The sequence below is a fragment of the Triticum urartu genome, chromosome 7 (assembly GCF_003073215.2).
Source record: "Triticum urartu cultivar G1812 chromosome 7, Tu2.1, whole genome shotgun sequence".
Classification (NCBI taxonomy): Eukaryota; Viridiplantae; Streptophyta; class Magnoliopsida; order Poales; family Poaceae; genus Triticum; species Triticum urartu.
The window spans coordinates 285,747,036-285,759,584 of NC_053028.1; positions in this window are offsets into that span (position 1 = coordinate 285,747,036).

A 12,549-nucleotide genomic window follows, 5' to 3' on the forward strand; every position below is an offset into this window, starting at 1 on the left:
CGCCCTAGGGTTCCCTAGGGGAGGGGCGGCGGCCACAGGGGAAACCCTAGATGGGTTTGGGCGCCCCCACCCCCTAGGAAACTTGCCCCCCAAGCCGGGAGGGGCGGCTGCCCTAGGGGTGGCGCCCGCACCTCTCCTGGTTACATGAGATGGGGTGGGAGGGGCGCTCAGCCCCTTAGTGGGCTGATGTGCCCTCTCCCCTTGGCCCATAAGGCCCCCCAACGCTTGTCGGGGCCTCCGAAACCCCTTTCGGACACGCTGGTCATCACCTGGTACCCCCAGAACAATTCCGGACTCCAATACCCTTCGTCCAATATACCGATCTTCACCTCCGGACCATTCCGGAGCTCCTCGTCATGTCCGGGATCTCATCCGGGACTCCGAACAACATTCGGTAACCACTATTTCCCATAACAACTCTAGCGTCATCGAACCTTAAGTGCGTAGACCCTACGCGTTTGGGAACCATGCAGACATGACCGAGACAACTCTCCGGCCAATAACCAACAGCGGGATCTAGACACCCATGTTGGCTCCCACATGTTCCACGATGATCTCATCGGATGAACCACGATGTCGAGGATTCAATCAATCCCGTATACAATTCCCTTTGTCCAGCGGTATTGTACTTGCCCGAGATTCGATCGTCGGTATCCGATACCTTGTTCAATCTCGTTACCAGCAAGTCTCTTTACTCGTCCCGTAACACATCATCCCGTGATCAACTCCTTGGTCACATTGTGCACATTATGATGATGTCCTACCGAGTGGACCCAGAGATACCTCTCCGTTTACACGGAGTGACAAATCCCGGTCTCGATTTATGCCAACCCAACAGACACTTTTGGAGATACCTGTAGTGTACCTTTATAGCCACCCAGTTACTTTGTGACGTTTGGCACAGCCAAAGCACTCCTACGGTATCCGGGAGTTGCACAATCTCATGATCTAAGGAAATGATACTTGACATTAGAAAAGCTTTAGCATACGAACTACACGATCTTTGTGCTAGGCTTAGGATTGGGTCTTGTCCATCACATCATTCTCCTAATGATGTGATCCCGTTATCAACGACGTCCAATGTCCATGGTTAGGAAACCGTAACCATCTATTGATCAACGAGCTAGTCAACTAGAGGCTTACTAGGGACATGGTGTTGTCTATGTATCCACACATGTATCTGAGTTTCCTATCAATACAATTCTAGCATGGATAATAAACGATTATCATGAACAATGAAATATAATATAATAATAACTAATTTATTATTGCCTCGAGGGCATATTTCCAACAGTGGGGACTTTGCAGATTACAACCTTCAGCAAACAGAGGTTGAGCCAAAAACTCGACGCTTCTCGTGCGTAGTAGGCAGGAGTGTCCGGCGGTCCGCGAGGCTCGATGACGGCGGTATCCAACGATGGAAGGGTGATCTCTCACTGGGTGTAGACATCCACGAGACGCCATGAACTACCGGATTGGTGGATGAGGACGATCCAGTTGGCTTCATGCCCGCCCAGTAGTGGCCGCGCATGAAGGACAGGTGGACGGGTAGTGGTAGCATATTGAGGGGCACCACGGCAGCCTCTGTAGGATCGTCAAGTTGGTGTGTGGGTCACCTGCGAGGATCGGGCATCAGCAAGCTGGGTGTCTTGAAAAGAGCCGGCCGATTGCAGACGAGTAGACGGTACAAAGACACCAAGAATGCGGCCAGACGGACGGTGCTGAGCAGGTCCATACGATTACAGATCTGCTCCAAGAGAACATCAGGGAGGGAATTCCAATCACGGCTCTGCGTGTCAGTCGGTTCTGCCATAGTGTTTTTTAGGGCGCTGAGTGACTGGGGTTTTCGGTGCCTGTGAGCCAGCGTGGAAGTGGATTCGGGAGGGCGAGCGAAGAAGATGGCGTGTGTGGGCGAGCAGTGAGCGGGAGGATAGTGAGCGGGAGGATATGGTACGCGCGAGCTACCAAGGAAGATGGCGCGGGCGGGCGAGCAGTGAGCGGGGGGAAATGGTGTGCGGCGGACGATGTGGAAGAGAGGAGGAAGAAGAGTGAAAGACGGGGAAGAAAATGCATTAAATCTCAATTCTACTAGTACTACTACCAGGATATACCGTCCTTCGGAGTGTAAATAGTTACGCCGATGACATGTGGGTCTACCTCAAGTGGGCCCATATGTCAGTTAATGGAGGAGAGAGGTGCGTAGTCGTATTTGCGGAAGCGTGCTCCACTGGCAAACATGATGGCAGTACTGGGTAAGGCTGATTTAGTAACACCAACATGTTGGTTCAGCTTATTAATCAAGTGTCCTATCTGCTGCAGCGTGTATTGTCACTTCACTGTGAAGACTAGTTGAATAGTTCTCTTTGACCGAGATGGGGAATAATGGATCGCGAAGACTTCCTATCTACAGTATCCCTATGCTTGTACGCTCGGGCCCCTCCCAATGCTCTGTCTTGTACAGGTACTAAGGCTGCCATGTAGATGATGAGTGGTGGAATAATTTTTGTAGTTTGCAAAAACACTCGATTAATGCACTCATTTTCCTCAAAAAATTATGTATACCAATGCATTAATTTTGTGTTAAACTTTGACCATCTACTCCCTCCATCCAGGTGAGTCATCTTTGGTTGTGCACTGTGACCAAAGAGGGAAAAACAAGAGAACTTAATGTTTATTTGCTACTCCCTCTGTCGGGGATATACCCCGCGGTGTAAACCGGCCGGAAGTATAACCCGGCCGGACTTGGCGGTTTACTTGAGACCCGGTTGAGACTTGACGATTCACGGGCGACCCGTTTGGACCCGGCGGTTTATGATTCACTGGTAACCCGGCGGGCGGGACAGACGGTGACAAGGCCCATGGCCCAAAAGGCCGGCTCATGTTATGGTGGACCGGTTTAAGAGGAAAGGTGTGAGGAATATTTGTCTTACAAGGAGTTAAGACCTGGACTTGTATCCGGTTTGTATTAGAGATAGACTAGTCCTAATCTTAATAGGACTCCACATGTAACCCGCCCCTTCAATATATATAAGAAGGGGCAGGGCTCCCCAAAGAGGGACAAGCAAGAAGAAAGAATCTTAGGGCTAGACACAAAGAGGAGAGTCGGTTTACGGCGACTCCCTCGTGATGATAATGAGACCTAGCCTCAAACAGCGTGTAGGGTTGTTACCGGATGATGTTTTCCGGAGTCCGAAGCTGTCTAAATCCCTGTCTTGTGTTGCGTTTCTCGATTCCGCTCAACCCCTCTCAAGCCACCACGTAGATGCGTTGGCATCACGACTAAGTCCTCACTCTAGGACATCTGCCGTGACGTTTTCACGATAGTTGACGCCCACCGTGGGGTCTGCGCACGGTAGTGTTGAGTTCTTGAAGGGATTTTCGGGATCAAGAAGCACGCGATTCATCGGATGAAAGAAGAGCCGGCAATATTCATTGTTAAGTGATTGGAGTCATGATTAGCTTCGGAGCGACGGATATAAAATTAAGTTCAGCAAAAAAATTAGGGTTACGGCTTGTGCGCCGCCGCAGGCGTCTCTGACGATCTGTCAATCTAAGGACACATCAAAAATTTCTGCTACAGCGCACCGACGCAATACATTGAGACGGGCTGGAGTTGTCCGCAAATCACCCAGAACTGCAGTCGTGTTTTTTCCAATCAAGACAGCTGCGTTACAGAATTGATGCTACTCCCTGCTCCAGGTCTCGAGGAGACATTAATAGGCTACATGGCTGTTTGAATCAAACCTAGTAAATATTACTAGTACTAGATCCCATACGAAGCCTCAAGCTTGCTTCAGCAAAAGGTGCTAGTTTTGGCACGACTCCCTATAGATGATGGATTAATTAAGTGTTATGCATCCTCATGTAAGGAACAAAGGCAACTGGCCGGTCGAATCTGGAGCAGATATGATTCGAAATCGGATAGCTACATATGAGAGAAAATCCAGGCTATCCCTTCGATACTAAGAAAAATAAATACAGAAAGGGGTCACAAGCCACGACCTGGCAAACACGGATCGAGGATGGTCAAACAAACAACGACCCGGAGGGAGACGTGGGCACGGACTCGGGCTTCACTGGAATCGCCGCGCCCCTGCGCCATGGCTCGCCTCGCGCCGTTTTGATCGATGACGGCTCGGCCTCGCTCTGAACCGCCCTCGCGGCCCGTGCCTCCGTAGTTTTCAGCTGCGCCACGCGCCTCAAGCCGGCCCCGCCTCCACGTGCCTCTGCGGCTGTACCTGGGACCGCGCCGCCATGCCTCTTGTCCGAGTCGTCGCGGTTCCGCTCCTTCAAACCGCTCGGCCTGGCATGCTCCCCTGTTTCCAAGCTGTCGTCATTGCACTTGTTGCCTTCAAGTCGCCCGGCCTCCTCTACGTTGCCAAGGAACCGCCCCGCTTGCAACTTGAAGCCTAGGCCATGTGAAGGAGCAACAAGATGGTCAAACACTGCATGCAAAAAAAAAGTCCCAGGTCAATGAAACATCTGCTGGCGCTAGGAGGCTATGGGGGCACTATTGGTCAAACCACTACTATTGGTAAAAAAAGTGCCACGATGGCGTATCTGGCAGCCGGAGAGTCACGGGTGCATGTACCATGAGCAGCCGTTAGGCCGATGAAAACTGCTGTTGCTACTGTCATTGCTGCATCCCACACAAGGCCAAGTGCTGGCAGTACTTTCCTCTGTTCAAAGGTTAAAATCACAGTACAAAACGTCGTGGACAGATTTTAGCGGATGTTTGACATCCGTTGTCGAAATACCTCAGGTGATATCCGTTCAGAATATTTTAAATAGCACATATTAAATTATTTAAGAACAATTACTTTAGTCTGTATATTTTTATATGCAGCAAAGGTGGTGCCATATTGTGCATATGAAGTGTACGTCAGTATCATCACGCACTGGCGTCTGCGCCTGCTTACTGATGGAACATGTATGCGCAAATCGCCGCCCATGCAGCTTAATCTACGTCAACCCGCCGGAGCCGCGTTGGGCCGCCCTTGCCGCTTTGAGCCGCCGAAATTATATTAAGTCGCCGGTCTGCTTGAGCCGCCGGAACTATATTGAGTCGCTGGTCTGCCTGAGCCACCTCTGTCGCGATAAACGGATCATCCGTCGTCCAAACAAATCAGGTGGTATCCATCCAAAGTTTGATTTATTAGCACATGTTGTTTTTGTCAAAGAACAAGTTTATCTTTGCCTTGGTCCGCAATATTATTTATGCAGGGCAATTATTTATGACAAAAAGTGATATTATACCGCGAAGATGGAGGCACGCCAACATCTTTTGGCGCATGTGGTCGTCGTTACTCAACGGACTCCCGCACCGGCTTACAACGCCGTGGCCGTCTCTCGCGACCGCACCAGCTTACAACGCCATGGCCTTCTCTCACGACTGCACCGGTTTACAACGCCGCGGTCGACTCCCGTCCACACCGGTTTAAAAACGCCGCGGCCGACAGATCTGTCAGCACCCGCGGCCGACTCGGCCGTGATTGATTTCAGTTTCACCATGGTGATCATCAACTCCGTGGTGATAATTACTGACCTGACGCATCAGGTGAAATCCATCCAGCATATTTTTTGTATATTGTCTTTTTAGACATTCAAATGGAATACAACATCTGAATGTATGTAGATATATTTTAGAGTGTAGATTCACTTATTTTTCTCCGTACGTAGTCACTTGTTGAAATATCTAGAGAGACAAATACTACGTGGGAACAGAGGGAGGCTCTTATTCCGTATTACGGAACAGAGGGAGTATCACAGTGTGGAGGGAACAGACGAAGCTTGAAATATGAACATGTCAATGGGAGGGAGTAAAAGCCTCATGCATGCAACATGCAACACTCACACGTACACATGGACGCACGCAACACTCACGCACCCATACCACACACAACACGGGATGCAACACACACGCTCACGCTCAAGTGCTCAACCTACTCCCTACGTCCGTGAAAGACTGTACATTTAGAGATTTACACATTGACCAGGGCATAATTAACGCCCAAAGTAATAGATTTATGTGTGCATGCGATCATTGAGAGAAGAAGAATAAATGAAGGTCGTTGCTTGCTGTAACTAAGGATAGACATGTGGCCTATAGCTAGAGCACAAGTTGGTGCATTAGTCAATCAATATCGATTTTAGATTAAAGGCTAAATGCATTGGAAGTGTATATGTACACTCTTTGTTTTTTAGCCGATGTACACTCTTTGTTGGAAGACCGAGGGAGTACACGTGCATGCACTCACATACACAGCCAGGGTGGTTCGCGCGCAAGGGTTGGACTCCTGTTGCACCTGCGTAAAGTTTTGTTCAACTGATTTCTTTCCTCCGCCAACTAACAGGTGGAACCCAGAAACCAGGTGACAATTTAACCAGTCAACAAAGTGCCACGTCGACTATGTGGCCGGTCAGTAGGATGCAATACGGTGCTCTACGATGAGCTAGTGATTGTATAATCACCGCAAAACTATATATAGTGACTGTAAAGAGCGTATTGTTGCATACGTTGACCGCCAGGGTATTTTCTCGTTTCAAATTAAGCCATATTTAACCGAAAAGGACTAGTACTTGTGCTGCTTTGATGTGTCCCGTCAACTCGCCGAATGAGGATAAGCTTGCTTACTACGCCTCTCCCTCGCCCACGCACGCGGTGGCTCGCAGGACGAGGAGAGGGTTTTGACTACAGCGCCCTCTCCCTCTCCCTCTCGCTCGCCCTCGCCCTCGCGGTGGACATGCAGCAGTTTAATCTGTGTCATATTGCCAGAAGCATATTGTACTGTAGTATCATCATTGTTGGACCTTCCGAAGAGGCGAAGAGCCAAGTGCAAGGTTCACACGAGTAAGAACTGTTGAACATCCCGAAGAGGCAAAGAGCCAAGCGCAAGGTTTTATAGGAGTTGTCGTCCTAGTAGGAGTATTACAACTATAGCGAACGATGCTACTGTATGATGTCGCCACGTCACCTACATCCAAAACTGTGCCACCTTTTTTTCTCAATAAGCGTGTTGGATCCCGTGCAACAACCACACAAGTTGCACGTACACATAACACATTTACTAGTAATAAATTCTAAAGGACAAATGCCAGTATGCCACACAAGTTCATCTCCAATTCATGTGATAAATTTGTGCACGACTAGTCTACATATATTCACAGCGCTACCGTTCACAATTTACGATACCCCACTTACATGTTATAGATGGGCTACATGTCCTCCTCCAGGTTCCAGTCCAAGGTGTTCTTCATGGATGGCACGATCCATAGCGGTGGGCAACATGAATCATTGTCACATATTTCTAGTCCGGTTCCACACGATGGAGACTCATCCAAGCTGAAGCGGCATAAATCAGGGATAGCGTGTCCCAGCAAGTCGTTCATCCGACGGTGTGCACTAAAGACACAACCATGCTTCATGAATGGCAGGCCTTCGGTGTCGTGCACGGAAGGTGGCATCCGCTTCATAATAGGGTAGCTGTCCCCAATGAAAAGCGAGTACTCTCCAAGAGTGTTCCTCGACACCCACATAGCATCACAGGGGTCGAACTCGGCGCCGTTCATCTAGTACACGCGGCATCTCAGATCTAGACACATGGTGACATACACAGTCAAGGTCCATGCATAATAATATTGTGCTCAAATATGGCGGTCAGTAATACTGTGCAGCAAATAGTACTACTCTGGTATAGAGGAAGTAAAATAACCGGCTTATTATATATAGCCACTCTTGGCTACATGGATGAGATAGTAAAACATGGAAAAACAAAAATGGTGGCAGCTAGCGGGTTCAAGTCTTCAAGGGCCTATCTAGCTATACGCGTCCTCCAAGGTAAAAAGTACTCCTACTAGTACTAGTAAGTAGTACAACAACGAAAGAGAAGGCAAGAGGGTTAAAAAAATATAATACTAAATGGAATGCCTGGGTAGATGGTGACGGTCCGATCGTGGTAGATTGTGTGACCATGTTGTATATCAGTGGTACCATGGGTAACGACTGCTAAGATAGTTGATCCCAATATGCCAAAGTCAGCTACAAGGTTCCAGGTTAGACCAAATCACGGATGCAAATGAACATCCATGATCGGCGATCTTATTTTGATCGGGGGATGACGGTCCCTGCAAAATTGTGGAGTACTGTTAGGGATGCAAATGATGGTTTGTGCATTCTGTTTGTAATCTCCCGTACCGTAGGATGGCAACCAGATGAAACAAGTCCTCTGGCTTGTCACCGCGAAGATGCGGCCTAGATGGCGCATGGCGTCTTCGAACGTGTAGGGGTACAAATCTGCCGCGGCCAACATGTGCCAACCTCTGCCGTTAATGCCTCTTGCATTGATGGCAATCCTTATGTCGAACACTGCGATGAGATAGTAATTGTCATAGTCGCGTCGCTTTCTCGGCGGGTCCGCAATTGTTATCTTCTTCAATCTCATGTAGGCATCATCATACGTATTCAAGCCCAGCCAGTCCGCAAGGCCGATCCCAATGGTAGAGAAGGGGTCTACAGGAACGGCCGTTGTCGGTGTCAAAACCGGCGGATCTCGAGTAGGGGGTTCTGAACTGTGCGTCTAAGGTTGATGGTAACAGGAGACAGGGGACACGATGTTTACGCAGGTTCGGGCCCTCTTTATGGAGGTAATACCCTACTTCCTGCTTGATTGATCTTGATGAATATGAGTATTACAAGAGTTGATCTACCTCGAGATCGTAATGGCTAAAACCCTAGAAGTCTAGCCTATCTGATTATGATTGCCTCTACAGACTAACCCCTCCAGTTTATATAGACACCGGAGGGGACTAGGGTTATACAAAGTTGGTTACAGAGAAAGGAATCCTCATATACGAACGCCAAGCTTTCCATCCACGCCAAGGAGAGTCCCATCCGGACACGGGTGAGAGTCTTCGGTCTTGTATCTTCATAGCCCATCAGTCCGGCCCATGTCCAACAGGCCGGACGCTCGAGGACTGCTTAGTCTAGGACTCCCTCAGTAGCCCCTGAACCAGGCTTCAATGCCGAGTTGTTTGGCACACAGATTGTCTTCGGCATTGCAAGGCGGGTTCCTCCTTCGAATACTCCAAAATAGCCTTCGAACACAAAGAACGTGTCCGGATCTGCAGAACAAATACCTCACACCACCGTAGACAATATAATATTTCACGAGTCCAATCTGCTGACAACTTTTTCTAAAGTGATATCATGCCCCTGCCCGGTTATTATTTCGAACCGTTTTTCGGCATGCCGCTCCATATTTAGAGATGCGGCTTTATTGGCCCATCTTATCAAAGTAGAGATTGTGTCCCCCTATTGCGGGATTCTCATTAATACAGGTATGGGTAATCCAACCGTGCCATCAGCACGGCCCCTGGGGAATAGGCGAGTTTTATGGCGAGTGGGGAGGCGCTTGATATTCAGTGCCATTATAAGGAGATACGGATTCACACCTTTCACCCACGCGTTCTCTCTTTCCACCTACCCACTCTCGAGCTCCAACGCCCAAGTTCTCATCCTTTTTGCCTTAAGAAAGCACCCCGACCATGTCCGGAGCACAGGGCAAGTGGATGGCCTCCACTGTCAAGGAGAAGGACATCGTCCAGCTTTGGGAGGCTGGATATTTTGACAAGGAGGTCGCCCATCGGCTTCCGACCGTGGGACATATCGTCCCTACCCCGAAGCCCCATGAGAGGGTAGTTTTTATCCCCCACTTCGTCCGCGGGCTGGGATTTCCGCTCCATCCCTTCGTCTGCGGGCTCATGTTCTACTATGGGATGGATTTCCATGATCTGGCCCCACATTCCTTCCTCATTATCTCGGCATTCATCATCGTGTGTGAGGCTTTCCTCCGAATCCCACCCCACTTCGGATTATGGCTGAAGACCTTCAATGTGAAATCGATGTGGTGGGCGGCCAACACGCAGAGTGTGGAAGCGCCATGGTGAGAAAAATGTCCAATGTCCCGTGGCCCAAAGGCACCTTCGTGGAGACCGTCAAGGGGTCGCAGAAGTTGTGGTTCTACGTCACAGAGCCCCGCGACACTACCTGGGGCGCGGCTCCCAAATTCAAATTCGGGGCCCCAATGCGGCTTACCTCCTGGCAAGAGAAGGGCCTGGATTGGTCTTCGTCGGACGAGCTGACAGCACTTCAGACGCGCATCGGGAGCATTATGGACAAGAACGTCAAGCTTATTGATGTGATTCAGGTGATGCTAGTTCGCCGGATCCTTCCATGCCAGAGCCGGGCTTGCCATCTATGGGAGTTTGACCCGGCCAAGCACAAGACCTTGCAACGGTTCTTCGGAACTACGCACGAAGATATCTGGAAGGTGCTCTTCAAGGCTAACAAGACGTGGCCGGAGACAACCGAGGACTGTGGGCATGATCTGGCCCATCCCGCCAGTTCAGTAAGTTTTTCGTGCTTCAAGGCGTATCCCTTTCTTGCTTGCTCAAGGAGGATGTCCCAATTTCCCTATTTGTCTTTTCAGGGTTGGACAAAGAAGGCAAAGCGGATTCAGTGTCCGGCTCTGCTGCTCGAGGAACCAGCCATCCCACTTTTGACAAAGATGTTGGTTCCGGCGCCCTACACAGTGCTGGAGAAGAAGGACAAGGGGACCAGAGAAGACCTCCGTCCCAAGGGTACTTCAGACATGGCGTCTGAAGACGCCGAAACTCACTCCTCCGTCACCGAAGATGATGAGGAGGAGGAAGAGGAAGAAGAAAAAAAACTCCCCGCTCCCCGAGGGGGGAAAGAAGAGGGCGGCCTCCACAGATCTGGAGGCGGAGGCGTCCAAGAAGGGGAAGGTCTCCCTCGCGGATAACTCTGCGTGGGACATCGATAGCAGCCCAGAACGGCGCCCCCGGGACAAGCCCCTGGCCGAATCGTGAGTATTCAAAGACCCCGACGCATTCATATATCATCCTCTTTACTTTAGAATTTTAACATGTTGAATCATGTACTTGCAGTCCGGCTCGTTCCGCCCTCGAGCGATCCTCGTCTTCAGGGAAGTCGCTGGACCCGAAGGTGATGGACAGTGGGTCCCTTCCAGCCGCCTCCTCTCCCAGGGCCATGGATGACACCGAGGTGTTGTCCCGAAGGATCGCAGGCCAGGGGAGACGCAGGAGGCCGTCAGGGCAGCGCCAGAGGGCGAGACCTCGGCTGTCGGACACAGGGGGAGCAGATCCCCATGGAGACCGGCGATGGGGGCCATGTCCAATTCGGCCCCTAGCCGAATACGGTCCCGGAGACCTATACGGCTCTGGAATCCGGCAAGCAGCCTTCTTTGTCATAAGAAGGTGTGCCCATTCCACCGGTGACCTCTGTCCCACCAGAGGCACCGGACACTCTACTGGAAGTGTTGCGAAGTGCTTCCGTCGTTGAGGAACACCGTACCCTCATGAGTGCGGTGATTGAGAATATTCAGTCCGCGAAGAGCGGACTGACCGAAGCCTGCGCAAGCCTTCTAACAGGCTTTGAGGTAAGCGCTGCATTTATGTGAAAAGAAAGTTACAGTATAGACAATAGCCCCTGAGACTCTGTCCGGTGTTCGCAAAGAAAAGCCGAACAGAGGATCAAATAGGTTTTCGCAGGAGACTAATCATATATGTCTTTGTGAATAAGCAGGCGTCGCTGCTGGCCGCGACTTCTCATGCTACCGATGTCTCTGGACTGAAGCAGAGGCTGGAACGGACCGAGGAAGAGCTAGGCCGTGCGAAAAAGTAGCTGGAGGACACCCAAGGTAGGCAATGACCCTGTGTATGTACGGAAGGGATGAATGATGTCAGCTGATCATAGTTCCATGATATTTATTAGGGGCGTCGGCCAAAGTGGAGGCCCTCAAGAAGGCGCTTGCAGAGGCCAAGGAGAGAGCGGCAAAGGAACAAGCCGCTCGTGAGAAACACGAGGCCAGGGTTAGCGAGGTCTAGCAGGAGCTCCAGGATATTGTGCAGAAATGCGAGTCCTTGGAGCGCCAGAATGCGGACCAAGAGTCCGAACTCGCTAAGCCCCGCCAAAGCGCGCGAGAGGCCTGGACCAAAGCCCAAGGCGCCCTCCAGGAAATCCAAGAGGCAAAGAGAATCGTGGCGGGTAAGGCTTTCATTATGCAAAGCAAGTATGTGAAGAAGAGGTATCTCTTACTGACCCGGATTTGGAGTTCTCCAGGGGCGTTTGCGGATCTGCCACGCATTGTTTCTGACGCTGCGGAATTCTTCCGAGCCGAAGAGGGGAGCTCGACGGAGAAGCTGTTCTGGTCGCAATACCTTGCACCAGAACATCCGGTGCCCTTTAGCGACCAGCTAAAATAGCTGGTCGAGCTGCATAGGGTGGCCGGACTAGCCTTGAAGGATTTAATAATCCAGTTGTGGCCTACAGAAGCCCTACCCGGTAGCTACTTTGGACTCATGAAGAGGCTGGTCAATGCCTGCCCTCGGCTTGACGCCATCAAGCGGTCGGTCTGCATAGAAGGTGCGCGGATGGCCTTCGCCCGTGTCAAGATACAATGGGTGAAGATGGATGTCGTCAAGCTCGCGACAGAAGGACCGTCCGCGGGC